This window comes from Furipterus horrens, unplaced genomic scaffold (assembly GCF_987537825.1).
Source record: "Furipterus horrens unplaced genomic scaffold, mFurHor1.1.pri manual_scaffold_12, whole genome shotgun sequence".
Lineage (NCBI taxonomy): Eukaryota > Metazoa > Chordata > Mammalia > Chiroptera > Furipteridae > Furipterus > Furipterus horrens.
This window is the reverse complement of record NW_028327182.1, coordinates 64,444,269-64,451,061: the sequence shown is the minus strand read 5'-3', so window position 1 is coordinate 64,451,061 and position 6,793 is coordinate 64,444,269. Positions and strand designations below refer to the sequence as shown.

At 35.6% G+C, this 6,793-nt stretch overlaps 1 non-coding gene across 1 annotated transcript; it reads left to right on the top strand.

Moving 5' to 3' along the window:
* The first annotated feature begins 5,088 nt into the window (after window positions 1-5,088).
* LOC149996289 (U6 spliceosomal RNA) lies at window positions 5,089-5,192 on the top strand. The gene has a single exon (XR_016507587.1). It is a non-coding gene; the product is annotated as a U6 spliceosomal RNA (small nuclear RNA).
* The last annotated feature ends 1,601 nt before the right edge of the window (window positions 5,193-6,793 follow it).

The following is a 6,793-nucleotide window of genomic DNA, read 5'->3' as shown; positions in this document are numbered from 1 at the left end:
TAAGATTTCAATTTTTTGCTCTTCCTCTTCTCATACTGGCAACCCTATGATTCAGATGTTTGTATATTTAAAGTTTTCCCAGCGGTTCCTATGTCTCTCCCCATTTTTTTGAATTCTTGTTTCCTCATTCTGTACTGATCGACTGTTTTTTTCTTCCTTGTGTTCCAAATAATTAATTTGAACCCTAGTTTCCTTTCTTTTATCATTGGTTTTGTGTGGATTTTTCTTCATCTTGTTTAGCATAGACTTCGCTTCTTCCTTTATGTGTTTGCCCTACTTAAGCATATCTGTCAAGCCTGTGAGCATCTTTATCACCAGTGTTTTAAACTCTATGTCTGTTAGGTCGGCTATATCTTTGTCACTTAGTTCTCCCACTGGAACCTTGATCCGGTCACTCTTTTGGGCCATATTTTTCTGTCTCCTCATCTTGACAGGCTTCCGTGTTTGTTTAGCTCTGTGTCTTAGGTAGAGCTGTCGCACCTGTAACATTGTAAGGGGTAGAGCCTTAGGTATTCATCAGTAATGGGTGACCTGTTTCACTACATTGTGGCGCTGTATGTCAGGAGAGGTCTGAGAGGGGACAATACCACTTGCTCGGCACTTGCCTTTTTTTCAGGCACTTCCAATTTTGTATGGGACTGGTGCCTCTCTAGCTGTTGCCCTGACTGTCATTCTCATAACGTGTGGGTCTGCAGATGTTCTAGGACCGAGGGGGCCCTTTAAAGAAGTGGACTCTGTTGAGAGACTGGCAGTTTCTTCCTCTGCCTCGACCCTCACTGGTTTGCAATCAGAAGCAATGAGGCTTTATTTTCCCCAGGGTGGGACCATGAACTCTTCAGTCTGGTCTTGTGCTGGGTTGCTCCCCAGGTGTCCCTCCCTTGTTTGTAAAATGTGTGACAACGCTTTCCACCTGCCGTATTGCAGCTGCTGCTGCCACCACCATACCGCATCCTCTCCATTCCAGCTCAACCCCTCTTACCTATCTGGATGAGTATTTCTTATTTATGTCTTTGTTTGTTGGACTTCCATCCAGCTTGATTTTCTGGAACTTCTTGTTGTCTCTAGTTTTTAGGTAGTTGTATTCCTTCTAGGTTATGGAGGGCCTCCATCTGTGTAGGCCTCCATCTTGGCCAGAAATCTAAGGATTATTTTTTACCTTAGGCCAAGATATAATGGTAGGATTTAAAATTTTTTAAATACATTATTAACTATGAATTATCTATTAAATATTAATGCATATATTTTGAAATTTAATTGCATAATTTTAATTTAAATTGATTTTTTTCATATCTAAGTTAAGTTCACTATATATATATATATATATATATATATATATATATATAAATCAATTTCTTAGTTTAGAATTGAAAGGTAAGACTACCTTTGTATTATTTTACTACTTTATACTTACCTTAGCAGCATAAATAAATATAATGTTGTTTGTTTCCTCCATAATAAACAATATAAAGTATGCTTTAATAAAATGTTTGACTCACATTTGCTGCAAAACATAATTATGTGTTATTATTGAAAGTAGTATGTCTCAACCTAATTAAAACAATATGTTTTAAGAGTTGGAATAAATTTATTCTCTGTATTAACTATATCTAATGATATAAGAACAATTGCTGAAACAAAAGGCATGGTAGTTTTCAGAAGAGCTGTGTCATCTTGAGGAGATCTATAAGAGAGTAGGGTCCAGTGTTTGAAAGTTCTAAAGAAGATTTCACTTGGAAATTCAAAGTCATTGTCAAAGAAATCTCACCAGTTACAGGGACTGAAATCTCAACACTGGATACTAAAGTCAAGGCCACAGATAGGAAACTACAGTCTGGAAGAATGTATAGAATTGAATTCAAGGTAGAAGCCCATGTGTCAGACTGGGACACTTGTGAAAGGGCCGAGGGACATAAGTAGATGCCCTGTAGTACTGGAGCTCTGGGCTCTTACCTAAGCTCTCAGAGCCTGGCATAGGCTTGAGTCAAGAATAAGGATCAAGGGAATCCTAGAAAAGTCAAAATAAGAAATGCAAATACCAGTATTCAGGAAGATTTTAAAACCAACTTGATCAAAAGTAGGAAATATACATGCCTCAAAAGATCAGAAAGTAAACAATGGCATAGAGCAAATAGGCATAAGTAAACAGGAACTGAACTGCTTCTTCTGTGAGCAAGAAAAACACCTACTTTTGAAACCAATGCTTAGGCACTCAGATGGTCCTGTCAGACTTTGAAGTATAGATAAGGCCTACAGGCCAGTGGGATCAAGTTATGTAGGACTTTGTGAGACATGGTTAGCAGTTTGGATTTCATCCTATGCTTGATAGAAAGCCTTCAGAGGTTTACGCAGGTAGTAGCACAATCTAGTTTGTGGTTTGAAAGAATGGCTATAGCTTTCAGGTAGAGAGTAAAAGGAAAGGAGTCAAGAATGAGATTGTCTAGACCAATTAGGAGGCCATGACTACATGAGGTGATACAGATGATAGTTGAGTATGTGGTAGTCTTGCATGGAAAAAGAGGTGATACCAGATCCAGATGTATTTTGGAGATAGTAGCAGCAGGACTTTCTGAAATAGAATGTGGAGTTTTAGGGAGAGAAAGAAGTCCAACAGGACTTCTGATTTCTGGCATAAGTGACTGGACAGGTCTGAAGGCACATTTCATTTATAGGTTTTGGGATTTGATTATTATTTTAGATTATCTGCATTTATCTTATCAAACACTCCCTTTGTTACTGTATTCCTGTGCAAACCTCAAGTAACTATTATTTAGCTAATACCACCCTCTTCTCTTACCACACAACATAATGTTGACTCTTTGAAAGCCTAGACATATCTTTAAATAATCCTTGTTAGGAAATGTGTAGACAACTTCACCCAGTGTCCCAACTTTTGGTTAAATATTTTTGTATGTTTTATACAGAATATACTTTATTTTAATAGTGAAGAAAGATTGTGTATGACTTGAAAGAGTTAAAAACAGTGGAGTCTTTGGAAAGTCTAGGTGACTGCATTGAGGGCAGTGTTAAGAGACAACCATGCTGATATCTGAGTGTGTACCTGTGTCCAAAACTAAATTTGGTATGTCTTAAAGAAAAGGTAAGAATTGGTGATGAAGAAATCTGACTCCTGAATATAAATTGTGTAAGAAGTGTGTGGATGGAAGCATGCCTGGACTGAAATACTATTCTATCAGGGCACAGTCAAAGATTCCTTTGCTGCCTTCTCAGTACAAACTATGAATCAAGAGCAAACTGGCTCTCAGTTCCAACTCTAACATTTACTAGCCTTGTGGCCTTAGGAAAATGGTTTACCTATCTGAGGCCAAATTTCTTTGTTTGTAAAAGATGGATAATGATACCTATTTTGTGGGATTGTTATGACATTCAGAAGTACTCAGTTTGAAGTGTTTAACACATTACTTTTCTAAAAGTAATTTTTATTAAAATTTTTAGCAAGATCATTTGTTTATGTATTATTTTATTCACTGACCTGTTTGAGAATTTCATAGCAGCTACTATGGTCTAGGCTAGTTGCTAAGCATGCAGGATAAATGAAAAACATCACTGCCTTGGCCTAGTATCATATAACAAATTCTAAACTTAGTATGACTATGAACGGTTAGAACTTAAATTTAAAAAAAATTAAAACATGACTTGGAATGGTAGCCTCCCCAAAATGGAAGTTTATTTGAGCCTTATTCATATAAGAGAAAATTGCAACAAGGCATTGCAAAACAAGGCAGGATATAAACAAAATAAAAGTTCAAAATTGCATCATCTGTCTGGGAGATGATAAGTAGTTTAGTGTGGGTAAAACATAGGGTGTATGTGGGTTGGAAAGATGTAGTGATTAATAAAATCTAAAAGAGAGTGAGAAACATGGACTTGATATGTTAAGGAAACATAAATAAGCATCATTAAGTTTTTAAACTAATTTTCAAACACTTTGCATACACATGTGAACCTTTATACACACCATCTTGGCATTTGCCATTTTAAATGCCTGGTATATATTTTAATCTGTCCTTTAGTCTGGTACATGGCACTTTTAAAGAGCTTTAATGAGGTCGACTTGATATACAATAAACAGCACATATTTAAAGTGTACAATAGGGTAAATTTTGACATATCATCTTAATCAAGACAGAGAATCTGACCACTGTCCCCATGAGTTTCTCCAGGTCCCTTTGTAATGATGCCCTTTTCATCCTTTCATCCTTCCCGTGGGAAGTCACTGCCCTTCCTTTTGTCATGATGGATTAGTTTGTATTTTCAAAATTTTTATATTAAAGGACAAATACACTATGTACACTTTATTGTGAACTTCTTTCACTCAGCATACATACATTAAGATTCATTGAGGTTGCTGCATTTATTAATCATCAATTCTGTTAGTGCTGAGTAATGTTCCATGGGATGAGTCCACCATAATTATTAGTTCATTTCCCTGCTAACAAACATTTGGCTTGTTTCCAGTTTGGAGGAAAACACTACTTCCACTCAGATCTCAGTCACATGGTTACTCCATATGACAGGAAGAAAGGGATCATTTCTTTGAGCTGAGTTGTCCCAAAATAGGGAGAAGAGGATTTGGTGAGCAGTTATGTTGTCTACCCTAGGGAACTCAGTTTAGCTTGACCCGTTTAATGACCTAATGATGTTAAGCTTCTCATGACATAAGGTGTGGCCACTACCACATCAGAAAATAGGCTTTGGAATACCATCCGAAACCACGTTGTACAACACACTGGAGAAGTACCTTTCTACATTGGGAGTCTACAAATGTTCATACCTCAAGGCAATTCCTGCTAGAAACCTAAGGCAAATTCACAATTTAAAAGTCATTTTATACTGTTTTCCTCAAGCCTTGTTCTATTTCATGATGTATTAAGTAAATCTGACTTAATTGACAATGTAAGTCTCTTTTAAACTTATCATCTACCAGCAAGATTGTGAAGAAGAATGTTCGTATGCACACAGAATGTGAGTGAGACCTAGAATGGCAGGTCCCCTGACTCTGTGTTACTTTATATTCATTATTTAAACATAAGAGTCATATCAACTTTCAAGATAAAAATGTTCCTGAAGGTGCTCAGTTCAGCAGCATGGATACTAAAATTGGAATGATACAGAGATTAGTGTGACCCCTGCACAAAGATGACATGCAAATTCATGAAGTGTTCCAAATTTCTAAATAAATAAATAAATAAATAAACAAACAAACAAATACATCCCTGAAGGCCTTTTTAAGAATTAAAACTTCAAAATAATGATCGAAACTTCAAACTTTGTTTTAGAAATATAATGTCAAAAATACATAACCCAATAAAGTAAAATAGTTTATTCATTAAAATCAGCATATCTGAGTGATGTTATAGCAAAATTATCATCAAAATAATATTATATTAAAACTTATTTGTATTTTCAGTTTTTACACAGTAAATATCAATTATTGGTTCACTTCCACCTTCCTGCCCTCCAATAATAATAGCTAGCATTCAGAGATACAACATCAATACCATTTAAATTTAGAATGAAAAACAAAAAAAAAGCAGGGAGATGTTTGAATGGTAGGATTAGAAACAGAGCAGTATAATGCAAATAAAAACAACAAAAACTTCTTTATAGTGTCTAAGTAGCTCCAAATCCTTTTTAAGAAATTGAGATATTATTTTTTGCCTTGTTCATTTTGTACAATTCAATAAAGTACTTCAAGTAAATGGATAAAGTTAAGAATCATTTCTAGGGTTCCTTTTAGTGGAATAAGAGCAATGATAAGTCTTTTCCATTAAGTTCCAGGGGTGCAGTGAATATAATAACTTGCTACTGCCACCACAGGGATCAGCATGAGGCAGTACCAATGAGAATGGAGTTGTTTATCCACCCCATCCTAATTGGCCTCCTTGGGATATTGCCAGAACTGGCTTTATGATTCTAATAAATAATGAAGATCCTTTCTATCTCCTGCCAGTATCTTAATGGTAGCCCAGCCTGTTCCTGGCCAGAACAAGCAAGTAGTGTGGTTTAATCATGGCTGAGCATCCTTATACAGCACTATTTTGAAGTTGATTCTGTAATCACAACTTATTCCTAACCACTCAGTGCAATGAATATTAACATGTGAAAAATTATGTAGAAATATTAATATAAGTGGCTTTAACAAGTTACTCAAGGCTTCATGTTAAATATATTTTATCTAGTGAATGGAAGACAAATAAGTGCATCAAAATAGTAAAAATAGTGTCCTTAAATGTAGATTTTGGTTTTTAATTACTTTTCATTTTTATTTTTTATATTTTTAAGTATATTTTATTGATTATATTGTTACAGTAGTTCCAATTTTTTTCCCTTTGCTCCCCTCCACCCAATACACCCCTTCCCTCCAGCAATCCCACCCCCCTTAGTTCATGTCCATAGGTCATGCATAAAAGTTCTTTAGCTTCACCCTTTCCTATATTATTCTTAATTCCCCCTACCTATTTTGAACCAATAGATTATACTTCTTAATCCCTGCACAATATCCCCATTTCTCCCCCTCCCTCTTCTCAGCTGATAACCCTCCAAATGATTCCCATACCTATGATTCTGTTCCTATTCTGGTTTGCTTAGTTGGATTTTGTTTTTATTTTTTTAGATTCAGTTGTTGATAGTTGTGTTTGTTGTCATTTTAATGTTAACAGTTTTGATCTTCTTTTTCTTAAGTAAGTTCCTTTGACATTTCACATAATAATGGCTTGGTGATGATGAACTCCTTTAACTTTACCTTGTCTGGGAAGCACTTTATCTGCCCTTC